Genomic DNA, 21122 nt, shown 5'->3' on the forward strand with positions numbered 1-21122 from the left:
ATTGAAGACGGTTAAGGCTGAAAGTTGGGTTAGTGGTTTTCGTTGGTAAAATTGGTCTATTGAAGACGGTTTGGTGAAATTTATGACGCAGAAGAATAAGCAAGCGAAGCACACAGACGCTTTTCATTCTAAATGAAGTGCGGTGGTAATCAAGCTGGGGTTCGAATTTCCCGTGCTTTGGGGGACAAGTCAGTAAGCCACCATTTCCTCCCATTTCGAAAACCTCTCAGTGAAGTGCGGAGTTGTCCGATAATCTTCAGATAGCCGTTTTTTATATATCAAATTATCGATGCATCGAAATATTTCGTTATCCCCTTGGAGTTAGATATATTCGTGTTATACTTTATACCGAAAAAGAAATCTGTGAAGCTTTCACTCACGCGCAAGACTTGCATGGCGAAGCTGTTGTAGGTGATCCATGACGGACACAAAGTTGAGTTTTAGTATCGTTGTGGTGTCGTGGTTTACTTCGGCGGCATGCCACTTCAATAACGTTATGTTGAGCACGGCCGGAGTGAGTTCGTCCTTTCAGTAGGCGTATTCGTACGGCAGCCTGCAAGCGCGACTTATAGTCTTTTGCGGATACTTTTTACGCCGAGCCTCTCGAAGTACGGCATCTTCCTCGGCCGGGCGAACTATCTGCGGCTGAGCTTTGTGGAGTGAATGATCAACTACAGCAGCTTGGACATTGAAGTCGCGGCCCTTCTACGGTAGAGAGCGCACGCGCATGACGATAAGAGGACAAACGAAGGATGGGCGTACGCTATGACGCATCTTCCTCGTTCTGAGCAAGTTTTGCCACGGCACGGCGGACGCTGGAGTGTTTTTGTGGCCAATATTGCCCAATATCCCTAAGTGGGTGTGCTTGGCTTGACCAACGTGCGCTGGAGACAGACGGCCAAGGCTGGAGCTTTTTTTGTGACCACTCTCTCTAAGTGGGTATGCTTGGCTTGACGAACGTGCGCTGGAGGCAGACGGCCACGGCTGGAGCTTTTTTGGCCAATAGTGGCCAATCACCCTAAGTGGGTATGCTTAGCTTGACCAAGGAGGTTGTATAAACTTCTGGAGTGGAGATGGCTCTCTCGAAAACTGACGCCGACAGCCGCCATCTTGCCTTGGGCAAAAAGCTCGCTCCGTCGTAGCAGGCGCACCGCATCCGTCGCGTTCTGCCTGCTCCTCGCTGCACGTATGGCGATGTTGAACGCTTGCACGTGGGCATTTATGACTTAGTTTGTCATGGATGTTGCCTGGACGCTACAAAGATGTAGATATCAGCAATGATGCGCTTGCGCGTCACTTTATTCGGCTGCGCTAACCGCGGAAAGAAGACGCCGGGGATCACCTTGTGTTCTGTTCGCTTTGTGTCTCGCGGGTACTACAGCGTTATAAGTGTACACTTGCCCACTATTTGTACCGGCTGGTACTTGTACCAGCCGATAATACGCCGAATTTTCCTCAAGGAAAATTCGGCGTAGCTTTGGTCTTTCGTCTACTTGTTGACGCAGTTTTTTACGCAGATATGCAAATGTTTTCACTCGTAGCTGCGGTGGTTATAGTAGTCATTTGAGTGCGTGAAATCGCGTTTATATTATATGTGTGCGGCAATTTATCCTTCCGCACTAATTTAAATGCAGTGTTTGCCCAGATAGCTACTGACATTTGCCAAGGCAGTTTCGTTTAATATTTCATTTTCGCTCAAGCGGCCTATGGCGAGTACTCGCACGGTTTTCATGAGTTCAATGGTAAAGACGAGGTTAGCTGAGCCATTTCGCTTAGCTTTGCAGAAGTCCTTAAGGCAATGCTTTCCCGCATTCTTCGTCTTTCTGGTTTTCTAATCACAGCAGGTGGTACTTGCGCGCAAACATACGCGGATAGCGAGGTTGTCAACGGCATTAGTAACCTAATGGATGTAGTTTTGATATCAATAACAGGTTACGCCGTGCTGATGTGAGTGGTTAACGAGCTGGAGAATGCAAGTTATGCAACTGAGTAACCTCCTGAAAATGTGAAACAAAAAAAACAGCGGGAGTGAGACACGGAAATGAAATGAACACGTCAAGCGCCGGAAATATCGCGCTTTTGTATCCATGCGTAGCATGCACGTTTTTTTTATTTATTTTATTTTATTTACACAATACTGTCAATCCCCAAGGGGGATTATTACAGGAGTGAGCATACAGGTTCAAAGTTACAGAAAAGATGCGCAACTTGCGCAGGATTATTGCAGTACTACAGTGCACATTCACATCAGGCACAATCAAAAATAATACAGTAAGAAAAAAACAAGTATGCATACTCAAACAATGCACACACCAAGATGCATATAAGCATCACATTACATAGATTTTAAGGTATTCAGGCAATTCACATCACGTAGTAATGACGCACACTAATAGTATACGGTAAGTATGAACACCATACATCAAGATACACAACCTAGTACACTTTTTTCAGCAAGTTCCGAAAATTTTTCAATGGTTGGTTGTTGAGTAATAACAGGCCCTAATGCATTCCATTCCCGAATAGTGCGTGGAAAAAAAGAATAGCTGAAAGTGTTGTTATTAAATGAATACTCTTCGAATTCCCAAGAATGGCGTTGCCTTGTTGGTCTAACGTCGCGAAAGGTCAAGAAGGAATCAGGGTTTATTTTCAATGATTTGTGGATTATTTGATATAGGAACTTCAGTCGAAGAAGATGTGCGCGGCTGGAAAGGGTGGGTAGCCCTGCCCGACGTAATAGTTCAGTTGGCGAGTCAGTGCGTCCATATCTGTTGTAGATAAAGCGCACTGCTTTGCGTTGAACCCTCTCCAGAGTTCTAATGTTAGACGTGGTGTGAGGGAACCAGACAACAGTTGCATATTCAAAGAGAGGCCGTATGAACGTGACGTATGCGAGAAGTTTGGTTTCGTGGGTGGAAAAATAAAGTGCCCTTTTGATAAAAAATAATTTGTTTAATGCTTTCTTTGTGACGTAGCGGACATGGTCCGTCCAGCCAAGATCGGAAGATATCGTCACGCCTAGGTATTTATAGTGGTTTACACTTCGAATTTCCATATTGTTAAACTGTACGAGAAATTTAATTTGGAAGTTTTCTTAGTAATGGACATGCACACTGTTTTGTCGATGTTGATCTGCATTTGCCAGTCGTCGCACCACTGAGCTATCTTTTTTAACGAGTTATTTAGTTTCAACTGGTCTTCACGGTGCTTTACTTGGTTATAGAGAATGCAGTCGTCTGCAAAGAGCCTTATTGGAACGTCGACTTGGTAAGCTAGGTCGTTGATGAAGATCAAAAACAACAAAGGTGCTAACACAGATCCTTGGGGTACTCCTGACACAACTGGAGCCAGATCGGAACGATGGTTGCCGCACTGTACAAATTGGTGGCGATCCGTTAAAAAATTGCGTATCCAACGGAGAACCGGCCCATCCCCCAGTAAATTATTAAGTTTGAAAAGTAATTTAACGTGAGAGACACGGTCAAACGCCTTAGAGAAATCAATGAAAATTACATCAGTTTGTGAACGCTCATTTATTCCTAGGGCTAAATCATGCATTGTTTCGACAAGCTGAGTAACTGTGGATAATCCGGACCTAAAACCATGCTGATTTGGGTGGAGAATGTGGTTTGATTCAACAAAATGTGTTAGAAACTTTAGCACAATGTGTTCAAGAATTTTGCTGCAGGTAGAGGTAATCGAAATAGGGCGATAATTAGCAGGGATCGATTTATCGCCTGATTTGTGTATTGCAGTTATTTTAGCTATTTTCCAGTCAGATGGAAGGCAAGAATCCTTGATTGATTTGGAATATACAAGACATAAGTATTTACTAACAGGTTCGGCGTACCGTTTAAGGAAACCATTTGGAATAGCATCTGGACCGCAGCTTTTCCTTGCGTTTATGCTCAGAAGGAGTGAAAGTACTCCCGCTTCTGATATGACAGGCGCGTTTGGTAGCGTTACATCTTCAATGTACCTGACAGTGCATGGCCTGATGACACTGTTATCAGTAGTGAACACTGAGTAAAAATAAGCATTGAAGTCCGCTGCCCTGACTTTGTCCTCTAGACCATCTGATAAAACTGGTGAAGTGCTCATTGAATTAATATATTGCCAAAATTTATGTGGTGATTCTGTCATAAACGTCTGTAGTGTATGTTTGCAGAAATGTTGCTTAGCGGAACGAACTTTATTTTTGAGGGATTTAGTCAGAGCGTTTATTTGGGAACGGTAGCCTGGAGCATTCAGGTGTTTATTAGTTTTTCTAAGCCGTTTAAGTTTACGTTTAATATGGATTATTTCTCGCGTAATCCAAGGGTTACACTTTTTTGTTGTTTTGCTCACAGTAGGAACAAAGTTTTCCATACAATACGCAACATGACACTTGAATTTTAACCAAACCTCGTACAGGTACAGGTTTCCTAAAACCTGTACCTGTAACCAAACCTCGCCCAATTGTACAGGTTTCCTAAAAATGAAGCTCTTCGTTTTGCGTGAGAACATGCTGTTAGATGTTAGACGAGATAACTGGGAGGGAGAGAGAGAGAGAGAGAGAGAGAGAGAGAGAGAGAGAGAGAGAGAGAGAGAGAGAGAACTCTTTATTAGCTGAAAGCAGAGAGGTTTGCCGGCATGTTCCCGCCTACATGCTACTCTGCGGGGATCAGGAGAAGGCCCTAAAAGAAGTAGGGCAGAAGAAAGGGGCAAAAGAAGATGTTAAAAGAAAAAGTGAACACGAAGCTTTGCGTGGTGAGGTAAAAGTCCATACGATCTCACAGGTAAAGTTCTAAATAGTCTCTGCGATGCCGATTCCGCGTAAATAGTCAAATAAGACAACCAACACTTTCCTCTGGGACGATGGAGAAGGCCAGGGTCCAAGGATACCTTTCAAAGATATAGATGCGTTGTTGAGGCACTCAAATTGGAAGCCGAGAGACAGCGACCGACTGTGTTCAATTCGTTTTCAAGCAAAATGTCTTAAATTTGTCTCATGCTTTCTGTGAAAAAGATCAATGATATTGACTGTGGACCCTGACTAAACAAACGCCTTTAACTAGCTTCAGTGTACGCCTTATGCGTTTTGTAACACGCAGGTAAAACCTATAAATGGCAGAATTGAGCTGAGAGACGAAATTATAATGTGTGGGCCGCAAGTAACTCAGCATGCTACCTAATTTGGACTTGTGCATGTGCAATGAGTGGGATGTAGTATAAACCGGAAAAGTTGCATGCGAAAAACATACAAACACTTCAATATCCTCATTACTTGCAGCACTGCCTAAAAACAAGTAGCCTGGATACACTGCTCCGACAAAGCTTGCTTGGGTGTGAGAGTTGCATAACTAACATTAACAAATTCCGGCACTCCTGCTAGAAGCCAACCTCAACTAATTACGCTGGAACAGGGGTGTCCCGCACTTTGCAGCGCGAAATGCGGGCATTAGTAGCCGTTTTCAGGAGGGATATCCTGCCCTGCAAGCAACATGACGTAATTTCAATGCTTAAGAGGCAGCTTATAACCTTAGAGACACTGAATAAACCTTTATCGAAATGAAAGCATGAGGGGCTTTTTAGCACACAACTATAGGATATTTCCCTCGATTACGCCTCTTGAGCGCGGCTCTTCACCACGGCTCTTAACCAAAAGCTTCACCACTTACAGAGATATAAAACGCTAACTCGCTGCTTAAATCATGTCACCAGCTTACGCGTCAGGCGAACTTAAGGCTGCCGTCAAATATCGTAATCGACAAAGCCAACTTCGCTATCGGTATCTCCTGTGTAAACCCAAAGAAACACGCAAACACTTCAGCGCCCCTGCCAGCTCGGTGCCCTTTCTTCCCATGGCAATATGGCCGCCAACCGGTTTGCCCGGCTTCACCTCCCCGCGTTGGCGGGTGTGGGAGGCCTCCACTCCAGAAGTTTTATACAACCTCCTTTAGCTTGACGAACGTGCTCTAGAGGTACGCGTGCATGCGCGCTCGGCCTTTCATCGGAGAGTTTTCGGCGCGCACCAACCCCAAACTTACGGCCAGTGACAACAGGTCCGCTGTTAATTGTAGCAGTTCTCTATATCCGTGTTCGACTGCATACCGAAACAGAAGCACGCACACACGCTTACACACCCGCTCGCTTACGCCGGCAAACTGGCTAACCAAACGGTTTGCGGAAACGACGGAGTCCCGGTTGCATCAGTCCACTTGGGCGTACACTTTGGAAACCACTTTGTTTTGACAGCTTTTGCTTCTCAAGCGTCTTAATAATCCTATGCCTAGAATGAAGTGGCGCGCTGCCGCGAGCTTCCGAAGCCTGTCGACGAGGAGGTCATGTTTTTTTTTGAAGAGAACCACTGCGACGCCAGTGGCGACAGTCGAAACCAAAAAATGCGAAAATCCACAAAATAATGCTCTCTCTTTCATATATTCTGGACAGTAATTTAGTGGCATTATCAATCCAAGGCTAAAACATTGCTTAGGTTGCAACCAGCCAATTATGTTCGTTGGTGCGCAGCCAAACAGCGTGGTTCGGCTTTGTATCCTTGACTGCATTCCCACAGAAAGTTGTCCCCGAGTATGCTTGTAAGTTTGTACCCTTACATCAGTGTAGAAAACTCTCGCACTGTAGAAAACTCTGGCTGCCCTTGTTGGCATCGAAAACTTCGTTTTGAACTCTCATGCAAAGGCAAAGCAATCATCCATTCGTAATTTTTTCAGTAGCACGTCAGTATTGTGTATGAATGTTGCATTATTATTATATCTGAATTTTTGCCCCGAACCATATTTATTAGAACCTGTGATAATCGAACTTCAGATAATTCAAACAGAACCCTGTGGTTCCTTAGAGTTTGAATCATCACGAGACTTCTGTTCAAGAGTGCTTTTAGTTTTTGATCTGGGGCTTGAATCAAAGGAGAGACAGAGACAGACAGACAGACAGACAGACAGACAGACAGACAGACAGACAGACAGACAGACAGACAGACAGACACGAAATTTTCGAGCCTAAGTGGCCCAACAGATGCTATCTTTATTAAGCAACCACCAATTCCCGATATGCTTGCTGGTCTCATTTGAAATATTCGCAGGTTGCTCCAGCATGGAGAGATACCTCGAACATGCTATTAACGAATTTGGCCGAGAAGAAGCAGAGAGGGAAGAAAGCACCCTTGTTTGGATTGACTTCAAACACGAACGCCTACCAGAAACGCTACAATATCGCAGGTATGCAAAGTGCAGTTTAAATTGCAACCCTGCTGTCGCCGCGAACCAGTTCTAATAGATTTTATGGCATTCAAACAACACACCCGTATATATCGTGATGACCCTGTTCGTGGTGATGATATCATGTATGATGTTTTTGTCCGATTTTTAGTAGGAAGAAAAGGTGCAATTCACACACTTTTGTTGCTTTATGTGTGTGTTTGTTTAGGGTTAGGTAGAGGGAGAAAATGCAAGATTATCTGTTGAAAGCAACTCTGTGACCAGCTTTAACTGCAAAAGGTGCTGCTCATAGTTCGAGGATGATATGAAGGATACGTTACGGAGACAATGAGCAGCTTAACGTAACCGTTGCCTGTGCACAAAAACTGCTGTAAACAGATACTATGAGCACTGCGAATGAAGCGTAAACAAAGAATTGGTCCTCAGTCTCGCATAGATTTCAGTACGATTCCGATAGAGTTAGTTTTTTTGTATGGTGTTGATCAAGTTACTCGGTGGGTGTACTACCTTCATTCAGTTCGGCTCGCATGTATTCTTTGCTGTCAATCGAAAGGAGATACGGCTACGTAACTCATTTCTGAATTTGGCAGCGCCACGGAACACTTAAAGGGCGAAATTCTTCTTCTATATACTCACGCCGCTCCTCGAACATGTGGTACAGCCCCATCGAAACCTTCATGAAATTGTTACCTTGCTTTTGGGACGCCGAGAGATGGAGGACTTCGACTCAGGTTTTCTCTGCCGCGACAACGAAAGCAAGTTTTAGTAGTGCTGAGAAACGACCAGCTCTGCCACTGTGTTTTCACACAACGCAGCGGCTGCTCAGATGCAGACAAAACCTGTGTTACATTCCCACTCTGTTATAACACAGTGTTATAACGCAGTGTCAACATGCAAGCGCGCTGCGGTTCCGTACACTTGAGGTGGAAGTGAAGCCCTTCCTCGCGACTCCAGAAGACGTTGTGTGTAGATCGCGCATGTGCCAGCAAGCAAGCTCAAGGTTGACTTGCCTAATGTGAAGGATCCTCTCCCTCGGCAACGTTTTCCTGGTGTGGTCTACAAAATCCCATGCACCGACTGCGAATCGGTATACATTGGTGAAAGTGGAAATTCTGCAGGCGTCTTAAACAGCACAAGAATGACGTCACCAAGGGCCACACCGTGACGAATGCACTTGCAGAGCATGCCGAGAAGATAGACCACAAGATAGACTGGGAACACGCGTGCATCATTACACGGAAAAGAATTTCGCAACCAGGCTCAATCTGGAATCACTAATAATTCAGACAACAAGCAACACAATCAACAGATCATCTGGCACTCTGAACAACGTGTACTCCCGAACATTACGTCATGCGTTGAACGCTACTAGGAGCCTGCTGCTAAGCCATCATTCCATTGTGAACAAGGGATCCGTATGAATCCCAAAACGTCAATTTTATTGCAACATTGATCAGTGTACTGCCTTTTATACAAATGCCTTTACCTGACCAGACGGTTTTCCGTCGAACCTCCTGACTAGAACTTTATGCACCACTTGTAGGACTTTATGCGCTTTGTGCACCCGTTACTCCAAAATGATACCTTAATGGGCTACTCGCGAAATGTAAAAGTGAAGCTGTGAGGATCTAGAGAGGCTGCTTATGCATTTTGGAAATGGAATCCAGGGGACGAACGACAAGTAGCGATTTAGGTATGGGGCTATCTACCATCGGCATGCCAAAGAGTTTCGAAAGGATTGGCCACTTACTTTGCGGCACGTCGAAAAGAGCCAGATCATCCTCCATGTGAAGTGCACCGGAGCTGGTTGCGAAGCACCGTTAACGGAAGTTATTTATTTATTTATTTATTTATTTATTTATTTATTTATTTATTTATTTATTTAGGTACCCTCAGGGCCAGAGCCATTAGAGAGGCGAGTGGGTTGCAATATTTACAAACATATTTACAAAAGTTCATGCACGAGAAATAAGCGTGCATGAACTTTTATTCGCCTCATTGTGAACAAGGCTTCAGTAACGAAGCCGAAACGTCTTGTTGTTGTTTTAAAGTTTTTAAGTTTCTTTTGGTCGGTGTCTCCGCTTCTACTCCAACATATTACAAAACAGAGCACAAAAATGAAAAGCAGGACAAAACCAGGAAAGTACAGCAGTTTTAAAAAGTTGGTGGCCGCAAATTGATGCCTTCAGTGCAGGTAGGTGTTCCATTCTTCTGATGTACGCGGTATGAGTGACTGAGAAGAAGTGTTAGTTCTACAGGGCGGCAAGCCGACTTTATGGACATGATTAATGCGAGCTGCAATCTACCGAGGAGGCAGAATGAGTTCAGCGCGTAGCTGGCTGTGATAGAAAAGCTTATGAAAGAGACAAAGGCGGAGGATGTTTCTACGAGATGCTAAGGAAGGTAAGCCGAGGCTTGATTTCATAGGGCTTATGCTAGCAGCCCGGTGGTAGTGGGAAAGTATAAAACTAACAGAACGCTGTTAGTGCTTGAACCATTTCAAGCGAGTGTGTTAGATTTTCGTGGCTAGGATTCCAAACGGATGCGGCATATTCCAGTTTAGAGCGGATAAGTGTTCTTTAAAGCGTGAGTTTTAATGTTAAGGGAGCCTGTGAGAAATTTCGACGTACGTAACCAAGCATGCGTTCAGCGTAATTAATTACGTACGCAGTATGCACGGACCAAGTGAGGTCGGCAGAAATATGTATTCCAAGATATTTGTAAGTGCTGACAGATTCCAACGGAGCATTTTTAAGATAATAAGTGGACAATAAACGGTTAGTTCTAGATACGCGAAGAAACTAGCATTTGCTGGTGTTAAGTTCTATTCCCCATGTTTCATTGAAGTCTAAGGTTTGACGAAATCTCGTCTGGTCGGGTAAAAGGTTCATAGTTAAACGCTTCCGGTCACCGACAACAGGTTTATTAAAAGCGTGAAAAAGACGTTTCGGCTTCCGCACGGAAGCCTTGTTCACTGAGCCTAAGAAAAGGGAGATTGCCTGCATTGTGGTTCAGGGTTTTCTCTGTCGTTTGGATAATCAGAGACTGGAGATATCGGCGTGACAGCCATTTCTTCTCTTTGGCGATTACTGATGCGGCTTCCCAGTCTATTTTGTGAGTTGTGGCTTCCACGTGTTCCGCCTGCACGTTCGAAGCTATGTTCTTGTTTCTGACGTCGTTCTTACGCTCCAGCAATCGTCTTTCAAAATTTCCGCTTTCCCCAATGTAGCAGTAATCGCAGTCTGCGCACGGAACTCTGTATACTACTCCAGGAAACTTCTCTTTGTTGATCCTGTCTTTGCCGGCCACCAGCTGCTGCCTCAGCTTGCGCCCAGGGACATGAGCGACGTGAACATCGTAGCAGCGCAAAGCATGAGCCAAAGATTCGCTCACACCAGGCACGTACGGGATGGCTGCTCGGGCTCGGCAAGGAGGACCAACGGGTTCTGAAGGGCGTGATGACCGTCATAGAACTGAATCCACGAAGTGCTTGGGGTAGCCGCAATGGCCGAGTTCTCGGCACACTTGGCGTAGATCAGCAGCCCCATCTTGTGGCCGTGAGCAGAACTTTTTGGCGCGTTGGGTGAGGGTAGCCACAACAGAACGTTTGTGACAGGCCGGGTGAACGGAATTAAAATGAAGGTACCATCGTGTGTGAGTTTCTTTTCTGTAAACTTTAAACCCAAGGCAATCAGACGTTAAACCAGAACGTCCAAGAAAGGTAGACGGCCTGCAGCCGTGAATTGGATGGCTTCTTCCATTCCATTCAAATGTTCTGTAAAGGCACCTAATTAGTCCCTTTTATAATGCAAAATCAATCAGCCACGTACCGTAGAAAGACTTTGGAACGTGGTTCGAACGAGGCCAGGGCTCGAGTTTCTAGTGTTTCCATGGTCAGGTTGGCGGTTGTTACCGAAATGGACGCCCCCCCCCCCTGGCTGTGCCTTGGACCTGCTTGTAGATTGCCCCCCAGAAAAGGAAATACACGTTGTCTAGGCAAAACTGCAGCAGCTTCAAAAGATCGGATGCTTCGATAAGGGTTCTTTCACCCAGACACTCATCGTGTTCCAGCGCAGTCCGGCAAAGCTGCACCGCCAAGTCCACCGGAATGCTTGTGAACAGCGACTTCACATCAAAGGACACCATGGTTTCTTCGCTCACCGTTACGTCACGCACCTTTTCAATAAAATCCAAGGAGTTCGTATGAACGTAGAGCCCTTTCCAGCGAGCGGTGCAAGAACTTTCTGCAAATAGCCGGACAGGCGGAATAAGGGTGAACGTGTGAAATCTACTATCGGTCGCATCGGGACGTTTGGCTTGTGGATCTTTGGGAGGCCATATAAAGCAGGTGCCAAGACGTTGTGACAAAGGAGCTTAAAGTACAACGACTTGTGTTGCGGGGGAACTATTCGAAATACGTGAGCCAGGAGTGATTGGAAATTTCTTTCGATTTTTAGAGTGGGGTCCCATTTTAACGCCACGTACGTACTGTCGTCCGTTAGAAGATCGGTCATTTTTTCAACTTAGTCGTTGCTATTTAGATGACGGTGGCGTTTTCTTTGTCAGCGGGGAGTACTACAATGTCAGCGTTGCTACGCAGGCGCTTGATCGCATTACGTTCCTCGACAAGAAGCGGGGTCGAAGGATTTCCTGGTAGCTTAGCAAGAATGCCGACTGCGCGTGTTCGAGCCTCATCACGGCAGTTGCTCTCCACCTGTCCAATAGCCTGTTCGACCGCGCAGGTGAGTTTTTTGGCGTCCGGCGCAGGGCCCGTGTTAAAGTTCAACCAGAGCTCACGCACAGCGAGTTCTGCCGGAGTTGGACTGTACGAAGACAGGTTGTGAACTGCCGAAGTGGGTCGGTCGGACGTAACCACTCGTTCGCGAGGTAACAGCCTTATTAACTTGTTTTGATGCGACAACCCTTGCTGGCTGGAGTGGAGGCACACCTTGTAGTTAGCATGTAACTGGATGCTGGGAAAGTCTTCCGAACACTGATGCTCGAGGTGGCGCCGAGCGAAGAAGACTTAATATTGCAGTTGTCTGACGGAGTCCCCGCAATTCAGGATCCTAGCTTGAAGCAGTTGCCGTTCCGCTCTCGAAACCACGCTGTGACCAAAACCCGTATTCACGGGACGCAGCAGACGGAGGGATCTCGGGATGAGGTTCCTGGCTTTGTAGACGAAGTTAAAATCCAAATGGGCTTAGAACGCTGAGAGACGCATGGATAGCGAACATCGGCGCACTTCGGTGATGAATGGTTGGCCATAGGACCTTCGTAAGGTAATGAAATCTAAGGTTTGGCGAAATCTCGTCTGGTCGGGTAAACGGTTCATAGTTAAAAACTTGCGGTCACCGACCAAAGGTTTATTAAAAGCGTAAAAAAGACGTTTCGGCTTCCGTACGGAAGCGTCTCCAGAGCTTGCAAACGTGTGCCAGCTGGAGGCGTTCGAGGGCCGGAACTTCAGTCTGCCGGCCTGCTTGACCTCGATCACTATAGTCGCCTCTCCAGGCTACTGAGAGTTACGGCGTGGGTTATGAGGCTCCACCGTAATTCCTCCCCAAGCAAGCCGTCAGTTTCTGGCCCGCTCCAAGCAACGGCAATTAACGAGGCAGAACTGCACTGGTTGCGACTCGTTCAACACACTGCCTTTTCCTCCGAGCTCGCAGCACGTCGTGGAGGCCAGCCACTTCCATCGAGCTCCAGGGGGCTCACTCTACAACCCGGTATCGACAAAGATGGTCTACGTTTACACGAACTAGATAGCCCGGAGGATCTGAAACATCCAGTCTTGTTACCTGATGATCACCGATTCACCGGACTGTTGATCAATGCAACGCATGTCCGCCTTCTACACGCTGGTGTTCAGACTACACTGGTCGACCTCCGTTCACGATTCTCGATTTTGAAGGGACGTCGGAGTGTCCGTAATGTGCTGATGTCTTGTCTACCGTGCCGCCGCAGGCGCCTACGTCCCGAGTCAGCACCTATGGCACCATTGCACCTAGCAGACACTTCACCCATCGACGTCGTAGGCGTGAACTTCTGTGGGCTCCTCTACTCACGCACTAGCTCCCATTAATCTACGAAGTTGTTCATCACTGTGTTTTCTTGTGCAGTCACGCGTGCGGTGCACTTAGAGCTAACCTCGGATTTGAGCACACGAGCCTTCCTTCTCGCATTCCGGCGTTTTACATCGAGACACGGAATACCATTGACTGTGTATTCGAACAACGCCAAGACCTTCCAGTGCTGCGCAAGACAGCTTCGAGTGTTGTCTAAACGAGAGATACAAGATCATGCCAGCTCCAAGGGAATTGAGTGGAAATTTATTGCTGAGCGTGCTCATGGTGGGGCAGTTTTTGGGAGCGCGTCATCCTTACCATCAAAGACTCGCTCAAACGTTGTCTGGGATGCAGCTGTCTTGATTATGAAGAGTTGCTTACTGTGCTGCTGGAGGTTGAGGCGGGTGTGAACTGCCGTCCCCTCACTCCAGTTAGCGATGACAGTACCGAAATTGGAGCGCTCACACCTGATTTCCTCATCGGAAAGCGCGCGGTCAGTTTGCCATTGAAAACAGAGTGCACCATGCCAACCTCCGTTGCACCCGATCTGCCCTGACGTGCTAAGCACAGAGAGGAAACAGTACGTCGACTGTGGAGCAGGTGGAAGAAAGAATGTCTGCTTCTTCTGCGATCAGCGCATCACGGCACGTCAACGCTCCCGTCAAGACTTCACGTGGGGGACCTGGTCGTGGTTCAGGATGACAACGTGGCCGCACTGAGCTGGAAGATCGGCCGTGTGGTCCAGTCATTTCCGGGAAGAGATGGCGTCCAGAGCTACCACGAGATTCTCCTACCTGGTGGACAGCGAATCCGACGCGCCATTCAGCGGCTTTGTCTTTTGGAATCAACCGCGGCCGCGGGGAGAGTGCGTGCGCGGTCACCTGGAAAAAGAGAAGAAAGAAGCGCGGGGCTTTGGCTCGCGCTCGTGCCTAATCGGAAGAAATAAAAGTTCGAGGTGTTCCGAACGGAACACCAAGGCTTCCGTACGGAAGCCGAAACATCTTTTTTGCGCTTTTAAAAAACCTTTGGTCGGTGACCGCAAGTTTCTAACTATGAACCCATGTTCCATTACCCATTACACAGAAATAGCGTTAAGATCGGATTGAAGGATTAGTAGGTCGTTGTCGTTACATACCTCACGAAAGAGAACGCAATCATCGCCAAACAAGTTAATGTGAGAAGTAACGGATAAAGGTAGGTTATTAGTGTAGACAACAAAAAGCAGGGCAGCCAGAACAGATCCTTTAGGGACGTTAGAAGACACGCTCGTTCATAGTGAGGCGTTACCGTTAGTTGAAAAAAATGAGAATGGTTAAAAAGAAAACATTTAATCCAAAATAAGAGTTTCGCATCGACATTAAGATCGCGCAGTTTGTGAAGTAACAGCTTTATTTATTCATTTATTATTTCCCAATACTGCAGGCCAATGTGTGGGCCCAAGTAGGAGTGCGTACCTGAAAACATAATTCTAAAAAAAACAACAGACAACAATATGGAAGAAACAAAAGTTTATTTACCGAGTACCCACAGCGCCTGAGGCATTACAGTGGGGGGGGGGGTAGTACAACTTAGATCAGAAAAATAGAGGTAAGGCAACTCTCGGTGGATCATTTAAAACTATGTGATGGGCCATTTTTTGTTTTCCTGTGGAAACACAATTGCCAGAGAATACTGGCGCGTTCAATGCTCCGAAGTTATGCCTGTGTTATAAAGCGCACCGGATACTGCCGGGCGTCAGGAAAAGTTTGGTCACCGGGGAATCTTTAAAGGGACACTGAAGTGATATGTAAACATTGCGGGATTACTTGCGCAAATTGTAGTCCGGAGTCCCCAGGCCATGTTTCGACCCCCCTGGTCGCGTTTACGCGATTTTATTTAGTAGAAAAATTAATTCGAAAATGCTGTCCTCCTCTCTTTACGCTCGCCCATTTTCTGCGGTGTTTTCGTGTGACGTCGCGAGGAGCCGAGCTCGCAATTGGCTGCGCTACTGCACGGCTCCCCAGCCTTCAGACAGAGTCAGTCGGCCCAGCGTTTCGTCCGCCGGCCGCCGACGGGTCGTCGCAATTCGTTCGCTCAGTTGAAACGAAGCCAGGACACGTTTGTGAATGGAAGAATCTGCCTTTCTTTACTTGGTTAGTTAGTACACTATATCTAGCTCCAAGTCAAGGTCGCTTCACACAAGCGCTGCACAAGCGCACATGCGACGCTTCGCTGACTGGTACGCCAGTAGGAAAATATAAGGCCTCTTGAAGGCGAGAGAAGAGTCAGCGAAGTCAATATAGGTACTAAGGAAATAAAATCAACTGATATTTTTACCGTACAGCGTAAAACTAGGGTGCGGGAAGCACTTTTTTGCGCTGGGCGAACAAGCACAGCGGTCAGGAGCACGACTACGCATCTGCGAACGCTTTTCCGTCTACGAAATGCGATTGCTAGACGTGAGCTATTGTGGAAACTCGGGGGACGCTTACTGCACGAGCGCAATACAACAAATAGTCACCTAAGCTGCTTGAAACGCCAAAACTAAATAAAAGTGTAAACTGGTTGTGCAATATACCCCATATTACCTAGGCCAGCGGAGCCCATCCCGTGGCCGAGTGGTCTGGGGCGCTAGGTATGTCACCGGAAGTGTTGTGCAAGTCACGAGTTCGAATCCCCGCGGGTACGTGCTTTTTTTTCTTGTAAGTTAACTTTTTCGTTTTCCGCCGATGTTTTCTATATTGAGTTCACCTTTTTTTGTGCGGCAACGTTCATGGCTCCACGAACTAGTTCACAAAACGCGCGCAGGCTGCCACTGGCGCGCTAGCGAGTTCTCGTTGGCGTGCTGTTGCCATAAGCACCGACTGCTTGCAGGCAGTGGGCACAGGCCAGAATGAACAGACCCTTGGCCTGGTGCGAACACGCTTTTTACGATACAGGCATGAGGAAGGCAAGCTCCAAATATGGGGGAAAAGCGCATGACATTTGGGCGTCTGCGAGTACGCGGAGGGCGTCCATGCACTGCGTAGGCCTCGGCTAGTGAATGCTACGATTCCAAGCCGTCCTGGGAGGCTTATCTTTATGCATTTTTACAGCTGACAACATGGCAGAAGCGCGGTACGATGATTACTGAGTTATTGAGAATGCCATCCAACAACGCCACCGGTTGTGTTTTACAGAACCGAAACCGAAACCGAAACTTGTTTGGTTGCTCACCTTGGGCATCGTCCAATCACGGTGCCCGCTCCTCCCCACGTCACAGCTTTAGTTGGTGCGGCCGCCGCAAACCGCGCATGGTGGTTTTTCTTCTTTCGCGCTTTGTAAAATAATTACCGATTTGTCAACCGGATAAACGATGAAAAGTGTGCTAATTTGAGCCAGTCTACGCAGTGCAAGCAAAAACGGGAGCTTGACAAATTCACTTCAGTGTCCCTTTAAAGACCATCAAAATATTTGCTTGATATTAGGGGTGTGCGAATATTCGAAAATTTTGAAAAAAATCTCGAATATTAAATATGTTATATTCGTATTTGCTTCGAAAGCTATGTATTCGAGACATTTCGAATATTTGACCGGGTTCGAATAATCGGCTATTATCGATAATTGGTAGTTATTAGTTTAAGGGGGGACGCGGATTTAAACTTCGAAAAAATGACCAAAACATTGTTTTTGTTTTTTTTTGAAAGCCACATATTCGGATTCTCTATGTTTTCTATCCTGTGCATGTGCAAAGTTTTCCGGGAGAAAACAGTCGCAAAGTGGCATAAAAAATACTTTTGCCAGCCGCGGTGACAAAAGGTCAGCACAAAAGGGCGAAAAAACGGCAACTTCTGGAGCGCTGTATTTCCGCAACGGCGCCACCGGGCGTGGCCATTTTGGTACCATTGGATCGGCCGAGCGATCCTCTGTCCGGTCCTGGCCGTCTCATTTCTCTTCGCTCATTCACAAACTCACGAATGGCAGAAAAGGAAATACGCACAAACGAAGCCAGATATAGGTTCTGAAGCGCCTTTGGCCTTTCGGTCGGCTCGCGTTGAAACGGCCCTCATGATTGGGTGTCACTGCGGCAATGCAAGATGGCGGCCACCTGAACAGCGTAGAGGGCGTTCCTGAGATCATTTTCGCTGCTTCGCTCCGCCAAGTTCCTGTTCAGCCATTTTATCTGTTATGGTATTAACACGGACAATATCGCGATGGTATGCCTGAGATCACAAGCCCGATTACGGGAAGTTGCGTGGCTCGAAAGGCGGAGGTCATCGAACGCTTTGTTGTGCGCGTTAGTTTACCCCCGAGGGTGAAACGCGGTGTGCGCGAAGGTGATAACGGTTCGAAAAGGGAACTTTTCGTCTGATTTGTGATGCTTTCACGCTTAGTTATTGCTAAGCTTGACAGTAGGCTTTCTGAAAGTCTTGGGGAAAAAAAACGGCCGACGCGTCAAAAGCTGTGGCGCGCATGGCGTAGCCACTGCGCGTTGGAGCATCGCCTGACTGCGCAACCGGGTACGAGTGAACGCCAGTAGTTGTAATTAATGCCTGTGACGTTAAATGTCACTTTAAGAGCGACCTGACTACCCATGCCAGGGATAATGAAAGTACGACGTTGCGGTATACGAGCGCCGTGATGCGGGCGAGCCATATCGCTTTCTTGCGCAACGTTTCCATGCATGCACTTCAAGTAAACATGCAAACAGGTCTGAGGTCGGAATAAAAACGTGTATTGACGGCGATAAAAATGTACTTTACTGTCAGAATTGAACAAATTGAATTTTAAGGGAAATTATTAATACCAATGCCTACATCTATAGTTTAGTGCATATTGGCTGTGCGGCGGGGAACATTGGATGCCTTCAATTTAATGAGTACTACAAAATGTGCTTAAGTGCATGCGCTTAAGTTGGAGTTATACAGAATAATATACCAAGGTTCAAAGCAGCTCGTTTGTATTCTTGTGGTACGTAAACTTTTGGCAATAATTATCTGCAGGTACGAGTACGAAGTTGCTGTTGTAAAGCATGAAAGAATGAAAACTCAGTTTTCAAATGTAAGTAAAAAAAGAGTCCTTCCCTTGTTGCCTTGGTCACAACACTGCGGAGGGAAGCTTTCCAGTGCAATACAAGCAACCGGCTAACCTAATTTGCATTGAAAGCCGTCTCCTGGTCTGCAAACTGGGCAATTTACTCATCACAGAGGAGCTGAAAAGGGTGTTTGATAAAACGAAAAAGGCTCCAAAAGGCACTCCAATTTCAAGGCAAGGCATTCCAGAAGCCTGCGTTCAAAAGGACACGAAAGGATACAACCCTAGCAACTTTTAATGAATGAAATCTATGTTGCAACATCCGTTGCCGTTCGTTACCTACATCGCTTGTTCCAGTGATTTCTTTGTGACCGTTAGGTCTATTTTGATTCCGTTCTTTGTGTTACGTTACTTTAACAGTTCTGGTCGTGGCACTCTCGGTTTTGCAGGTTTACTTTTCGTGAATTTGTTATTCAAATAGTCGTTCATGGTCTACGAGTATATGCCTGTTGTACATTCACCTCTAAAAATCTGCAAACTAAGAATAACTGTGTTCTCATAAAAAAAAATTCTAGGACTGTCCCGACCTCGTCCTTTCATTTGGGAATGTAAAGCACTTCAAACAAGTTTTCTATCATGTTTTATAGGCTGCTCAAGCGTGGTACAATGTGAACAGATAAAAAATTTCATAAATGAAAAAGTTTTCAATTTATTTCTTTGAACTTTTTGTGGTGTGATCACATATTCGTATCCGATTGATATTCGAAAAAAATTATATTCGCACAGGCCTACTTAAGATATTTTCTGACTCTGTTAGCTACATGTTTAGGGCATATTCTAGTTTTATTATCGATGAATCAATTTTAAACATAAAGGGAAGGTATAAGGACTGAATGCTAGACCAAAAAGTAACGTAGAGGTTATTTTCAAAACGCCATTATGGTGGTTTTTGACTGTCCATTCGATCGTGTTTAAATTTCTGTACAGACAGCAGCATCATCAGCATCGGGAAAAGTAATTGATGCACGATAACAGGCTCGATCACGCAGATATTTCTGTATTTCGCTGCTGTGTTTCGCTAAAACAAATGTCAAAGAAAACAGTTCACAAGGCAGTAAAGTAGTTAATCTACGGGACTAACAAGTACATAGCTACTCAAATAAATCCACGAAACCTGTGGTTTCATGCTTCGAACGAACGTGCTTCGAAAGTAAGTAATTGTCACTCATTTTGAACACGCTGCCTGGAGTTTCTGTAGAAAAAGCACTGAAGTAATGTACAATATATCCTTATTTCCTCGTGAAGGGTGAAGGTGTATTGGAAGCAAGACGACGTTCACTACGGCCCTCGGATCAAGGTCAAAGAAAAACTTGTAGTGGCATACAGTACGAAAGTCGACCAACGCAGGAGGAAAATCGGGAGCAAATTGAGGTTGCAGCGAGACGTGACCCATACAAACGTGTTCGATGTGTGGAGTTTGGACGCCAAGGAAGCGATCTCTGAAAAGCTCTTTACTGCCGGTCTCAAAGGTGTAATAGAAACAAAAATATACAGCGAGGAAAGCTACGCCCATGAGGTTGAGACCACCATACGCATCACGCAAACCGAGACGCTCAGTGTTCGCACCGAGGTGCCTCTTGCTGCTCGATCTGTCACTAAAATATCCTGGATCATCAAAGAAGATGAAGCGGTAAGCATTCCTTGCTATTTTGCCGAAAAAAACGCAACAAATGATGCCAAAGGGCATGGTGTAGCAATTAGAAAAATATCGCCCACAATCCACACGCGGAGTGCATGGCGTCCGTTGACTTGCTGATAAAGTGCACGAACGTCTTGGTGACTCACAGCAATCATGTAGCTTGTAATTTAGAAGTCGCGTTTTTCCGTAACCCTGTGAAATGAACTCGCTGTTGTTAGTTCAGCGCCCCGTCTCCTCTGGCCTTCTTGCCGTCGTAGCGCTGTTTTATCAAGCGTAGTCACGTACCAACAAGACCTTATTAACACTTTTTCTACTAAAGCACTAAGCTGGGCGAGTTGGTTCATCGTACTAGCGAACATTAAAGGAGTACTGACACGGAAATTTTATGTTCCACTTTTATCGATGCCTAATGGCCTGGTGAACCCGAAAGAGCACTTTAAATACTTCAGCACGCAATAAATTACATTGAATGGCCTGAAAATCTTTTTTTTTTCAAATTCCCGCACTTTCATCCTGAAAGGTGCATATGACAGAATCCCGGCATGACCTCACCGCTTTGTGCGGACGTCAAAACACTGCGGAGGCCGGTGGGGCGTTGTTTCGACCGCGCCGCCGCCGGAGTTGACCGCGCGCCCGTTCGCGAGGCCTCACGCGTGAAGTGACGTCACGAGCTTTTGACGAGCGCTATCGCGTCACTTCTTTTGGCTTTCACGGGATGATGTCACGCTGATGTCCATTTGCTGAGAGCCGCTCCGCGCGCTGCTCCGTTGGCGCGATAAATGAGGTCCAATTGAAGTATGTTCTTCGTGTCGCAGGCCGCTCATATTTCACCCAGGGTATTCTGTTGAGAAAAGGAAGCGAACTGTGCAATAATATTAACGCCGAATATTGGTGTCAGTACTCCTATAAGACAGGGACAAGGCCAAAGAGGGGAGGAAGCACACGTTAAAGAATACGGAGATGTTTACTCGTTATTGACCATTTCGGAAGTACCAATTCTGTAATTGTGATTCTTCCGCTAATGTAGAAAGCAAACCATAGGTTTTTTTCACACACAGGTTTGTTTTCATATATTTCCGGTAAATAGCTTGATTGCATAACTAGGTTCGACGTTTGGCTAGTTGGCAGAGCATAAATAATACAGCA

The 21122-nt window shown here is 46.2% G+C and overlaps 1 long non-coding RNA gene across 1 annotated transcript in view; it reads left to right on the forward strand.

The window, feature by feature from the left end:
* LOC144142186 (uncharacterized) overlaps positions 1-21122 on the forward strand; it is a 94777-nt gene that overhangs the window by 49700 nt on the left and 23955 nt on the right. Inside the window, exons 3-4 of the long non-coding RNA XR_013316877.1 lie at positions 7085-7220; positions 19583-19967. This is a non-coding gene — a long non-coding RNA (uncharacterized LOC144142186). The remainder of the gene's footprint in view (positions 1-7084; positions 7221-19582; positions 19968-21122) is intronic.

Source organism: Haemaphysalis longicornis, unplaced genomic scaffold, assembly GCF_048455015.1.
Source record: "Haemaphysalis longicornis isolate Haplotype H1 unplaced genomic scaffold, Haemaphysalis longicornis Haplotype H1 scaffold_6, whole genome shotgun sequence".
Taxonomy (NCBI): domain Eukaryota; kingdom Metazoa; phylum Arthropoda; class Arachnida; order Ixodida; family Ixodidae; genus Haemaphysalis; species Haemaphysalis longicornis.